Source organism: Lithobates pipiens, unplaced genomic scaffold (genome assembly GCF_037356315.1).
Source record: "Lithobates pipiens isolate NorthernLeopardFrog02 unplaced genomic scaffold, aLitPip1_a1.2 Scaffold_16, whole genome shotgun sequence".
In the NCBI taxonomy this organism is placed as follows: domain Eukaryota; kingdom Metazoa; phylum Chordata; class Amphibia; order Anura; family Ranidae; genus Lithobates; species Lithobates pipiens.
Window position 1 is genome coordinate 161,242,002 of NW_027507748.1, and position 13,993 is coordinate 161,255,994.

The window sequence follows — 13,993 nt, forward strand, 5'->3', positions numbered from 1 at the left end:
TGTAGGTATTACAGAAAGCGAATGCAGTTTATGCAAACATTTTTTCATACAATTTTGCATAATGTGTATTTTTCGGCCAGCACAAACACTGTTAATATTTGCATAGGTCCTTTATAAAGGATACCAATATGATGCTTGTTATTTTGAATACATAATATTTAAATAGAATCCTTTTATTTGCTATGAAGAAACAAAGTTTGAGTGAATGAGGAACTATAATTGAACATTTACTAACAAAAAACTTTTTACTACCTGCCCACACTCATGCCTGGTATACACAATGAGATTATCAAACGAATGACCATCCATTTTTTTTGCATGCTATATGTCTCAGATTGAAAATGAAAATTCTTGTACAGCAGAATAAAAATTCGGAAGTGGTGTACATGCGGGGTGCCGGACACATGTATTTCAGTGTTTTTTTTTTTTTTAAGCACATGAATAGAGCCTGAGGCTCTAATTGGCTTCACAAAGGGTGCAAATTAATATTCGTTATTGTCTTCCTGATTCTCCTCCCAGACAATCTGGAAGCAGGTCTTAAGATGCGAAGAAGCGATCGTATTGGCTGGTTGGGAGCAGAAGCAATTTCGGAGGAGGAGACGCAAGGGGAAGCTGCCCACGACCTGGATGAGTTAAGTGAAAGACTGGTGGGCGGATTGGCGAGCAATGGGGGGAGGGGTTTGTTTGGGCGAGCGACGGGGGTTAATCGATTAAGTGACCGAACGAGGGGGGGTCAGTTGGTTTGTTTGCCACCTCCCCACCCTAAAAATGGAGAACAACCCCCCACTGGTTTTAAGATTGTGTGTACGGGCCATTAGTAAGTGGAGTAAAGTGTTTTTACCATATCAGAATTCTGGTCCAGCCCAATATAAAGAAAACTAAATTTAAACCAATTTTGCATTAACCCAGACTAGTATAAATCCCAGAATCAATCTACTGTATGTATTAGCTTTCTGTAATCTCAGGCACAAAAGGAATCATGCTGACAGATGAAGAGGGAGTTTTGTGAACTATACTGCACTGTATACTACTGCTGATCTAAAATGAAATTAACAGTAAAAAACAGTAACATTATCCATACACATCCACCCTTTCACTGTTATGCAATCTATTGTTTGAGAAATAGATTCTTACTGTGTTTTTTGCCTCCTTATAACATTCGTTGTGAGCTCCCACACTTCTCTTTCTCCCCCCCCCCCCCCCCCACTTTCTGTTTTTGGCAGAAGCAGCAAGGGGACCTTCATCCAAAGAGGAAAGTTCAGCTCATTATCTTACTCCCCCAGCCTCTAATCATGTACTTTTTTTCTGATATATTTTTTTTTTTTTTTAGGTAGCCGCTTACACTTCCTCAATCCTCATCTGGGTGAGAATGACATGCACATTTGGGAGCTGTCCGTGAGACATCAGAAAGTCACATCCAACTTCTGAATCCAAGATGGTGGCACCGGGAAGCTGAACAAACACAAAGACACGGGAAAACGGGTTAAGCAGAAATCCCGGGACTTTTAAGGTGCTATGTGTAGTAAATAGGTACTGACAAAATATATATGTCATAAAAAAGCACACATTTTTATTTCGATAACAAAATTACAAAATTATTCACAAAAAAATAAAAAATAGATAAAATGTATTATTCCACATCAAGGTTTTCAGATGGAATACTACACAATTACGTATCATTTATCACTTCAGAGTATACCACTCGACATGTTTCGCTCCTCCGAGCTTCCTCAGGAGTTAAAGGTACTGTCATGGTTATGCAGTGATCTTCCTGTGTTTGCTTACCTCCCCTCATGTGTTCAGACTAAGAGGCCAGCCACTTCCACCTGGTGGTTTTTATAACCTCTCCTCTAAGCATGGCTCCACCCCAGGCCCTATCAGGGAGCCCTATATTAACCTGTGCACTGCAGGCCATCAGTGCTGATCAACCATTGTGTATTCCTTTGTGTGTTAGCTTCCTGTTACCTGCCGTGTGCGATTCTGTTGTTTCCCGTTACCAACTTTGGCGTGTCCTAGACTATCCCTGTTTGCCTGTGATCCTGACCCTTTGGCGTATCTCCGACTATTCCCGTCTGCTTGTGGCCCCGACCTTGGCTTTGTCCCTCACCATCCCTATCCTCCTGTTGCCTACTGCGTGTGTGAGCTGGGGGACCCTGGGGGTTGCGACCTGGAGCCAGTTGCAGCCAAGTCCATCCTCACCACTAGAGGTGCTGGTGAACACCTGCTGGCTCTTAGACTCTGCGCCCCAGGGAATCTTACGCTCTAACCCCAGTGGGATCCGTCCCCCGTCTGCAGCAGTCAGCCGTAGGGTCCACAACCTTGCGGTGCACCCCTGATCCCTACGGTGTGCATCTGTCACCTCGCCTCAAGGTGATCTGACAGGTACACTTAGTGGATAAACTAGAAACAATAAGGAAATGCAGATCAGAAGTATATCATACACATATTGCTATCAACAATAGTATACTGGAGTACCACATTTTAATGTTGACCAAATTATTAAGTATCATCAAAGTAAGGCAGTATATAACAGTCGTGTATTACGGTAAGTTTAGACAATTTTTCGGGCGTAGGCCCATATATGATCTTACCTACAAACGCCTATTGCGCCACTTGCGCCGCGTAATTTGGCCCAAGCCGAAGGATAATGTTAAACCTGGGTTTTGAATTGAGCACCGATGTGTCCGATCAAGGGGACCACAGGAGAGCTATTCAAGATAGACTATATAAGTACTGCCATTATCAGTCGTTGGACATTTAAATCATATAAAGATAAAATAAATTACCTGGATTATTGACATAGAATCAGCAAGTTCTATATTGAAGGAGTGTCCACATCACCGGAAAGCTGAAGTCCAGTACAGAATCTTCTAAGGGGTAGACTGTGCTGGACTCCATGGACTGGTAAGCATCTGTTTGAGTTACTGTATTTGTGGCTTCTGAATTAGAATTTCTTACAACCCAAGGGAAGTTTCTCTATAAATTTACTTTTGTCCCCACTGGGATTTATACATTTATGTGAACTGTTTGAACTAATACGTCTCAGGTCTGTGTTGTTTTCTGAATAGAGTGATCTGTTTTTCTTCTGCTTTCAGGTTGGTTTCTTGTACTTGACAATGTTGGCACCTTAGCCAAGCTGATGTACTGCCAAAGGTAAATCAGGCATGACGTTAAAAATCAAACTGTTGAAGTTTGTTTAATAAAACATGACAACAGATGAGGAGTTTGGCAAAAGACAAGTGTTTATTATGTCATGGGTTTAATGCAACATCAACCTGCTAATGTCTAAAACTTAACAAACAAAACGAAATCATCAAACATATAAATGAAATTTTTATCCCTGTTTATACCACAGAATGTATTAGAAACACTTGAAAGCAAGTTTAATAATGTAAATAATGTACATGTAAATGTTCATGAGTAGTTGGCCAAATCTGGCCCAACTATGCCACTGTTGTGGTTATTTTTTGTAAAGGGAGCAACTTCCTTCACTTGGGGTCTGTAAATATTTGAAGAAGCCCGCAGAGAGAAAAGCACAGTGTACTGGCAGCCTTGTAAGCTTTTAGCTTTGTTTGTTTTTTTTTTTTTTTTCTGGAGCTTTACAAACTCCGCTGGACAAGATATATTTTGTAACTTTACTCCAGAAAGTAGATAATAACCTGGGACAAGAGTTACATAATGGAATAAAAACAATAGAGGACTGGTGATTTGTTTAGGCATTACACCCTAATTAAGACCCCTTTCACACTGGGTCATTTTGCAGTCGCTACAGCACTAAAAATACTGCCTGCAAACCAACCTGAAACAGTTGCTGCTGTCTCTCCAATGTGAAAGTCCCTGCGCTAGCAGGATGGTAAAAAAAAGTCCTGCTAGCAGCATCTTTGAAATCAATGGGGCAGCGTGGCTATACCGCCGGCATAGCGCCTCTGAAGAGGTGCTTTGTGGTGGTTTTTAACCCTTTCTCGGCCGCTAGCGTGGGGTAAAACTGCCCCGCTAGCGGCTGAATAGCGCCGTAAATCCAACAGTAAAGCACCACTAAAAATAGCGGCGCTTTACCGCCGACGCTCCTCCCGGCACAGTGTGAAAGGGCCTAAAGCAGTAATAAACTGCAGTTGAAGATGAACAAAAAAAAAATTCCCCTGCAAGGCAATGTCATAATGTGCTAATATGCATTGCATGAGAGAGACTTGCGTTAAAATAAGGACCTCCAGCGCCACGTTGTCACCACTGAGAAGGCTTCCATCTTCACCCGGTCTTCCTTCCAGGTTCGCGTCCTCTGGCTACATGAATGGCTGTGGACACGATGATGGCACTCCCGTGTTTGCGCCGGAGCCACCGTTTATGGCATGGGCTCTGAAGGTCCGACATGGTATTCTGGACCTTCAGAGTGCCAGTGCAGTCACCGGCTGCATGCACTCTGAATATCTCCTAAGCAGTGCAAGTTTAGGCGATATTCACAGTACCTACAGCAATCTTGGATATATTTACAAGCAGGAACATACAGTAGGTGTTAAAGTCCATTCAGTAGAAGTTGATTCCTCCAATGGGAAGTAACACAACCTCAGGCTGATGCACCGCTGTTCACAGTTAACCGCACAGACAACGATAATTAATTCATGAGTGAACCACAAATATAACACGCTAGGCCGTGCCTATATTCCCCATATTTAGATATCGTACCTTCTTGTACCAAATAAGACTTAACATATTGCAACTATCACATGCAATTTTCAAAGTAGCTGGATTGGAACAAAGACCTAACACACATGACTTTAAAGAAACCCTTATAAAACATTAGCTACATCCTCTTAATGTTAACAAAAGAACTGTTTACATCAGACATAAATTGGATCACTTAGGCTAACTCACTCTCTTGTGCTCAGTTTTCAGTGTCCAATCTGTAAAACAACTAGACTGTCTTTAGGGTGCACCAGGTGAATCTGGTCCATGAACATGTGCTTAACCCAGATTTAATTCCTGGAGCATTTTCTGGAAGTCCACGGCAAGGGCAGTATTCTCAATGATAATCCAAAACAGTTGTGGAACTGTGAGATACTCTCGTACAGCTCTTTTGTACAAATCCGTTTGCTTCCCCTCGAGTACCCCCATCAGAGTGAGTGGAAAAAACGAAAGAGGAAGAATGCGCGTGATCAACCGCTAGGATAAAGACAATACAATTTATTCAAGTGCAAAGTGAACAAATGCATGTATAAAACCATTAAAAAAGTTCCTACATTTTCATATAGCCCACTTTGAATATTTGCCCTTGCATGGGCATATCAAATTTTTTAACTTTTAATGTGTAGATTTTGCAACCCAGCTTTTATGAAAATGTAGGAACTTTTTATGGCTTTATAAATGCATTTGTTCACTTTGCACTTGAATAAATTGTATTGTCTTGATCCTAGCGGTTGACTACGTGCCTTCCTCCTCTTTCATCTTTTCCACTCAGCCTTCTTCCGACCAACCCAGGTTAGTTTAGGCAGCAGGACACGCACAATCAACTTCCACATTCATTTCAAATTTTTTTTTACCCCTCCTTCCCTTTTTTTTTTTCTTCCAAAAAAGGCCTACCATGGTATATCAATAAAGCCTTCAGGAGCGTGGGAGAAATTCTTTCTTTGTTTACCTTGTTATTACCCCCATCAGGAGTTATGGCAAATAAGGATACTCATATGTATCCATTGAGGTTCTTTGCCACCTGATTGAAGTACTTCCGTAACCAGGCCAGTCGGGTCAACTTTTTCCTTTGTGCAGTCCCTGGTGGTAAGTGGGAGTATGGCATCCTGTGAAACATGTACTGTATGTTCTGGCACAGCAGAATTCCCCATCTGACACACAGCAATGCAGGGCTGTATCCACATACTGAGAAGTGACAATCTTACTAGCAGCACTAGGTACTTTTTTGGGCAGTTCACTCCAATCCTCCAAGAAAAAGTTGTGGGTCCAAACCCACACTCTGAGAAATCAACACCTGTGAGGAGATGATGACTGTGGGGATAACCACAATTTCTGGTGTAGTCTGGTTCTGATAAGAGCTGGAGCTGTGCAAACATGAGCTCTCGCTCCATCAGATGGAATGGATTCTTCGATTAAGGCTTCAACAAATAGTTACTGGAGCTTGGCCCCTTGCATGCTGACTGAAACCCTGTTGGGTTGGGGGAATCAACACTTGGCCTCTCCAATCTGGTCTAAACAGGGCCAAACAGGGTATCAGCTCCACTATAGGCTGGAGAGAATCCTCCTCTGCACTGGCCTTAGATCCAAACACCAACGCATTCTTGGTATCCCCCTGCATGTCAAGGTTCTTGGGAACATCCGCTGGTTCCTGGGCACCAAACAAGAATGTTCTGCAGCCCATGCACCCAGGGCTGGTGCAAGGATTTTTGGCACCCTAGGCGAAACCTCATTTTGCCGCCCCCCATTGGCCCCGCCCCTGACTCCACCCCCAGAATACCGCTTCACCAGCGCTCAACAATTCCGCCTCACCAGTGCCCATAAATTGCAGACTTGGGGGGACATTTGGCAGATCAGTCAACATAATTGATATATATACACTCACATTTTAAAATTAAATGTCATGGTCATCACATTCACATAATGTTATTCTCATTAAGGCCCATTTTACTCTGGGGCGGTGCGGGCGTCGGCGGCAAAGCGCTGCTATTTTTAGCAGTGATTTACCATTGTTTTAGCGGCGGTCTGCGTTTAACGGCCGAAAAAGGGTTAAAACCGCCCACAAAGCGCCGCTGCAGTGGCGCTTTGCCGGCGGTATAGCCGTGCTCCCCCATTGATTTCAATAGGTAGGAGCGGTTTCACCGCTCCGAATATGCGGCTAGCAGGACTTTTTTCACCGTCCTGCTAGTGCACCGCTCCAGTGTGAAAACCCTCAGGCTTTCACACTGGAGTGAAAGGGGCCGATTTTTTCAGGCGCTATACAGGTGCTATTTTTAGCACTGTAGCACCTGAAAACCGCCCCAGCGTGAAAGGGGCCTAATAGAGAGAAAGCAACAGTTTTTTGCTTACCTCACGGTCACACCAGTAACCTGTTGCTGGCACCAACTGTATTTGCCAGCCTGTGTACCTGCCTCGTGTGGAGTGGTGCCTCTTCTCTTCCTGTTCCAGCTAGCCCAGGCTGCACGCACCTGACCCCAAGCTCAGAGAGCGGCCTTCAAGTGCCACACCGCCGACGTCGCCCTGCTGTATCCCATGATGATGCATGCTGCATCCATCCTCCATCCATCCTCTATTCCAGGAGAGCGTGGGGGTGGGGCCAGGGGTGCTGTGCTATCAAATGACACCTGTTATCATGTCACAGAGGACTGAGGGGGGAGAACGGCTGCTGCTGCTGTGCCTGTGTTATCATCATGAGTAATGTCACAGACTGTCGGACTGACAGAGAATGGAGGGGGGGGGGGGGGAGGGGGGCGGCTGCTGTGCCTGTGTGTTATCATCATGACGACCCCCCCCCCCTCCCCTCCACTCTCTGTTAGTCCGATGATCTGTGACATACTCATGATAACACACAAGCACAGCAGTCGTCTGCCCCCCCCCACCCCCCCCTCCTCTCCACTCGCTGTCAGTCCGATGATCTGTGACATATAACTCATGAGAACACACAGGCACAGCAGCCGTCCGCCCCCCCCCCCCACCCCCCCTCCTCTCCACTCTCTGTTAGTCCGATGAACTTATGATTCATCAGCTGCTGCGTGTCATCATCATCATGGCTAATGTGACATAGAGCGGACAGAGACAGACTGACAGAGAGCGGATCGGAGGAGGGGGGGCGGATCGGCGAGGTGATACTATAACAGAAGAGAGGATTACTGTACTGGAAAGCCAGAGCGGGGCGGGGCGGGGCGGGGTGGGAGGGCGGATGGCGCTGTTGCTTGGCACTGGCACAGTAGTAGTTGCAGCAAGGACAGTGCAGCCAGCCAGGAATAAAATAACCAGCGGCCGGGCGCCCTAGGCGGCAGTGCGCCCCAGGTGGTTGCCTAGTCCGCCTAGTGGTAGCGCCGGCCCTGCATGCACCAACATAGCAACTTGTCTGACAATCCTCTGGCACATCAGATCAGGCACAGCACCTCTCAGTGCTCACAATGACACAGAGTGAAACATTTCAATTCCTGGGAACAAAGGCCAGTGTTAAAGCCCTCCGATGTGGTTTCTGGATCTTGGTGGGTAAGCTTCCATGGCAATGTAATGATGTGCATTCCAGCCCAACTTTAGCTATGAGGCGTACCGAACACTTGCACACCACAGACTTTGTACAACCCTTTAATTTGCATCTTTGAATAACAAAGTATTACTTCATCTGATCATGCATTGATCATGTTTCTGATCACACCTCTGGCCATGCTCTTGGTCACGTTCTGGTTTTCTGTTTAGTACATGTGCTTCTCTTTTGTTCACAGTGAATTCTCCCGCCACACAGCTTATCCTAACTACATCAAGGGTTTGGGGCAGGGGCGTAACTATAGGGGGTGCAGCAGTCGCGACCGCAACTGGGCCCTGTGATGCAGGGGGCCCATGCAGCCCCCTCTACATATGGCCAGCAGGAGCATAGATGATGAAAGGTCTTTCTGGGAGCTATGCTGATTGCCCGTCCAGCACACTGGATGGAGCCCAGGCCAACATGGATGAGTGCGCAGCCTACAGCTTGGTCATGATGAGTGAGAGGACCCCACACGCCATTACATACCCCCTCCATCTCCCCCTGGGGACAGGGATCCCTTCTCACGTGGGGACAGGGACCCCTTCTCACGTGTGGACAGGGACCCCCACCTCCCCTGGGGACAAGGACCCCTTCTCACCTGGGGGCAGTAACTTCATCTGCCCTGGAGAAAAGGACCTCATCTCTTCTGGGGACAAGGACCCCATCCTGCCTAGGGACAGTCCCCCAATGGGGCACCTAAAAATAAAATAAGTAAATAAAAAAAAACTACTGATATCAGTGGTGGAACTACAGGGCTCACAAAGGTCATACCTGTGACCACGCCCTGGAGTTCCACCGCTGGACTCGGATTGAAGGGCCCTGGCTGGGGTTCAGGGGGGCCCTTCATGGTTTCTTGCATCGGGGCCCTGAAGGTTCTAGTTACGCCACTGGTTTGGGGCATGACCACTAGACAAAGTTTTAGATTTGCTTGAATGATGTGTGAGGAGGTATACATTTGTGGTCATTGAACAGACTCACACCAGAAGGATCACATCTACTCACCTGCCAGTGACACCTGTCGTGGTGCAGCCTACAGAGTAATTTTGAAGAAAATAGCACAGAACACTGATTATACTCCACCAGTTCTTACAAACAATAAACTTTACTAGCTTCAGCCCAAATGCATGGATGGAAGCTACCATATACTCTTCCAAGCCCCACACACTTGTGGTCCAGGCCCAGTCCCTTGGAAGTTCTGTTCCACAGTGGGCCCTACGATAAAGTCCCTGCCGCTAAGAAGGGCCTACATGGTTACATGTGTTGCTTTTCTCTCATCTCCCATGGAGAAAGACCCTAGGAAGCAACTTTCTGTCCCCAATATACCCTCTAATGAGACACAGCCTCAGGGTGACGCAGTGCTGCCGTCCATAGTTAGTCCCACAGTCACTGGGAATTAACCCATGAATAAACTACATATACAACATTTTAAGCCCTGCCTATACATTTTTGAACATCATAAATCTGCTCAAGGGAAACACAAAGCCAGCCTAACAATGAACCAAAAACGAACTCCCATACCAAATAAAAATGCAGGAGACGTACAGTAGTGGGGTGTTCTTGGACAACCAAAGCTTGTACAATAATAGGCTATTGAAGGTATAGCAGGGATCTGGTAGCAAGTTATATTAGGCATGTAGTTTATTTCTAAAGTTTAAAATGGCTAACATGTTCATTGTGTTGAATATATGAAAAAGTAATTCAGTCTGTGCCCCAATATAATGCCTTGGATGCTATATACAGATCAATACAAAGTGTTAAAAGGATGGCACTATACACAAATTCCAGACAAGTTTTATATACTGTATAACCTGGGAGTCTACAAAGTAGGAAGGACATCCTCCTTACTGGATAATTTTTCTTCAGTTTGCTATTTGCTATCTTTTATACTGTGCATACTACCATTTGTAGGTAGGTTGCCTACTGTAAGCTAGTCAGTTTTAGCTGCCCTAATCGGGGAGAAGGGGTAATGTCTCCCCTAGGCTAAGTTTAAATGGTTGTGGGTTATAAACGGTAGAGGGGTCCGGATTTCTGGGGGGCTAGAGTTACAGAGAAGAAGAGGGTCGCTGGGACTTGTTGTCTGCTCCAGGGAATGCAGACTCTTCGGCACACCAGCATCTGGGATATCGCCACTATGGACTTTGCCTTCGCCACTATGGACTTTGCCTGTGCAGGTATGCTGGGGCAGACACACTTAGGGTTAGATAGGAGGAGGACGTATGTCTGCTATGCTCCAACAGTAACATTGTTTCACCACTCTGAGCCTGGTCTGAAGTTTTTCAAAGGGGTGCATGTTGGTTTTCGGCATATTCTAAAGAACCTGGGTCTGTAAAGCACTATGGGGTATGAGTAACACCACTACAACAGGTTAACTTGGCAAGACAAGGTAGAGGAGTAGTTGCCATGGGTAACTAAAGGTTATAACACACTACAAGCAACCAGTCATTAGGCACAGTACCTGGCTAGGTGACAGGTCCTCTGGTAGCATTGGGGTTAGTGCTCTGGCTCCTTTCCTAGAGGTCCATCTCCCTGGTCACCGGGAGTAGACTAGCATTACTGAGACACAAGGCCTGATCACGAGGTACGGGAAAGAAGGAGTTATTGAACACACATGTAGTCTGTGCTATGTGCTTGGCAGGATTTCATTCTGTCACTGGGAGTGAGGTAACAGAGTCTGCTGGACTGGTGGAGTGGGCGCAGGCTTAGCATGTCCCTCCTAGTGCAAAACATACACACACATGGTGTGTAGCAACATGGGACAAATTACTTGTAAGAGCATTCAACACTGCACACAGAGAGGCTCATCTCTAAGTCAGGGAACTGCCTTAATGTCCGACTTTGCACATGATTGCAGTCCCCGCCTGGTGCCAACCATTGATGAACATAACCCCACGTGCACGGGCACTGTAAGACCTGCCCTGGGGGACATGTATCAATGCAAAAACAGTTTTAAAAAGAGATCATTTTTAAATGAGCAGTGATTTCATTCTAGCACCCTGGAGTTTAGGCAGGGTTGCTCCGCACAAATTTACCTTGTTGATTGTTAGAAATCTATTGATTTCTCCCTGTTTGGCCTCGTTGCACTTTTCTCTTCTACCACTAGGTGGCCGGGTACTTGGTGGTACTAGAAATCAGAAGGGCAACATAAGGTCAGGTTATGGGTATATGGGGTATCTCAGCCAATGGGCAGGGGTTTTCTTGAATCCCTTGGCCTGATGGAAGAGCCTATATATTTGGGTGGAGTCAGGTGATCTTTGTTCTATGCCACCTGGACGGCTGTCTGGGTGGACGTGTGTTGTGTTGCCCAGCTGCTAGGCTGGAGATTGGGCCTATCCTGGGCACATCTGGCTTCTAGGCTGTCTGAGGGCCTATCCAGAAGCAAGAGAGCAGTGCAGGGTTGGGACTGCTGCTTGCAGTCCAACTAAAAGTGACAGTTCTGCCGGCCAAAGAATCTGTCATGGTTGGACATAAGGAGGAAACTGTCACCAGTAAGGGACTATTCACCTAATTACCAATGATCACAGTGAGTGAGTAATTGAAGCAAGTACTGGAGCACCATTCTCACCAACCGGGGACGGTGAAGAATCAGGAAACTTCAGTGGGTATCAAGCCAGGGACCCAGCCAGTGGAGGTGAAGCTTCCAGAGCAGCCTTGTGTGTCAAGCTAGGGACTGAGCAGGCCAGCAGGGGTGAAGCTTGAGAGGTATTTTGAGTGCCAAACTAGGGACCCAGCAGAGAAGCGGGGTTGACGCTTGAGGAAGATACTACAGTGAAGATTGGAGGAGCTCAAGGGATTCAGTGATAGTGAATCAGTGAGTCTAGTGAGAAATCAGGAGCTCAGTGGGATGAAGAACTACAAGCAGTGATTGTAGTGGACTAGGAAGGAACTGTTCAGCTTTGTGTTAGGAACTGTTAAAGACTGTTGCCATAGGAGACTGTACATGCAGATGCGGCATCTTGCTGGATGCCTTTCCCTGCATGACTGTCCTACTATTGAAGTCTCAGAGTTTGCCAGTTGAACTTGCAACTACCTAAGGGTGTCTTGGCCCTAACCCTCTCTCCCCCAAAAGTTTGTTAAGAGAAATAAACTCTCTTTTGCATTCAAGAAGTGACTGGCGCCCAATCACTTTAATCATCTTGCACTAACAATGCCTCTATACCCAGCCCACTATACACAGAAGGATGTCAGCTATCTCTGGCCCTGGAGGTTCTCATTAGACCGAAGGAAGCCTGGGACCTTGCTACATAATGATGCCTAAAGTGAAACAATAAAAATATAAAATTAGTTTAAATATAGTCCCTTAGTCTGCCTGTAAAGTGGTACATCTGTACTGTGTACAGAACCTGCTGCAGCAAAAATTACATTTATTGAGAAAAAAATACATTTTCCCTGCAATTATGACGGAAAATACTAATGCGCTCCACCTAACTAATTACTAAATGTCTAAGAAATATATATTAAGGAAGCAGCCAGCACGAAATAGTGATCTCTACACCAAAATTAATAAATAAAATAAATAAATAAATGCGGCGCTGCCTAAAAAAATTTATATACTAAAGTGCAATAACTAAAATGAATTATAGACTAAAAGTGCAAAGGTGAATCTGTCTCACTAAAGTGATAAAATGTGCAACAATGGAACAATGAGTATAATTCATCTAATATGCAATATAATAAATAATCATATACGTGCATAAATAATCAAAATTCATAAGTGAAATTCATTCCAAAATATAAAATTGAAAAAATAAAAATTGCCAAATAGGCAATAATGTGCAAAATGCAATAATAGACGGTGATCATCAAATAAAGTCCATGCATATAATTGGTGACCATATAACAAAGTCCATGCAAAAAACTTATGAAGTGATTTCCAATACGTGACAATCCACTGCAAACTTCAGTGCCCAACTTGTGCACCACCAGTTTCCCCCAGCCTCTCACCTCAAGTATATGGCAAAAACCGCTGTATATACCCAGATGTTACTCCATCCTTATCCATCCAGCCTCAGTTATATACCGCTGTATATGTACAGTTATTGCTTTCCCAATTTCTCCAAATACATCCAGTTATAATTGGTGGTACATATGGGATGGAAGAAAAACAAGGGGGGCTCTCATGTGTAGTATTAAAACACAGCTTTAATAGAAAAATATATCCTCACTTACATGTAAGCAAATGACAGCAAACTCGTAGCAGACACGAACTTCCGGTCTCGGCCGCGACCGGAAGTGATATGTGCAACACCTAGCTCCTTCCCTGACGCGTTGCGTCACAACCTCGTGACTTTTTCAAAGGGTAACAGGAAATAGGTGTCCTCGGAGCTTATATGCGGTCAGCGCCGTTGTCATAGCAACCACAGACGGCGGCGCTTCCGCATACACATACAAATCCTATTCGCAGTAATATTCAGTGCTTAGGTATATGCCTGCATATATAAAGAAATACAGGCGTCCTAATATTCTAACAGATGATCTAACAAACTAATGCATATATATTCTAAGTACCATTAAGAATAAGCCGTGGTATATAGTAACATAAAGAGAGAGCGACATCTAGTGGTTAAACCTCAGAATTGCTCTTCAAATATTAAAACCATATAATATATATGAAATAGTGAAGAAAATTGAAAAAATATATAAAAAAATGTATATAAAAGACTAAAAGATCTAACTGATAACTTCTTAGTCATTCCCCATAGTACTAAAAGCCCAAATATAAAAATTCATGTTTCTCCAGGCTATTAATAGCATTAATTGTTAAATGAATAACATCCAGAT

The 13,993-nt window shown here is 44.8% G+C and overlaps 1 long non-coding RNA gene across 2 annotated transcripts in view; it reads right to left on the minus strand.

The window, feature by feature from the left end:
* Positions 1–1,334: 1,334 nt before the first annotated feature.
* Positions 1,335–13,993, minus strand: part of LOC143982205 (uncharacterized) — a 40,403-nt gene continuing 27,744 nt past the window's right edge. Inside the window, exons 1-3 of one of the 2 annotated variants that reach the window (XR_013274418.1) lie at positions 2,787–5,379; positions 2,592–2,722; positions 1,335–1,452 (exon numbers count right to left, since the gene is read on the minus strand). This is a non-coding gene — a long non-coding RNA (uncharacterized LOC143982205). Of the gene's footprint in view, positions 1,453–2,140; positions 2,723–2,786; positions 5,380–13,993 lie in introns of those variants that run through there. The other variant, XR_013274417.1, reaches the window with a different exon arrangement.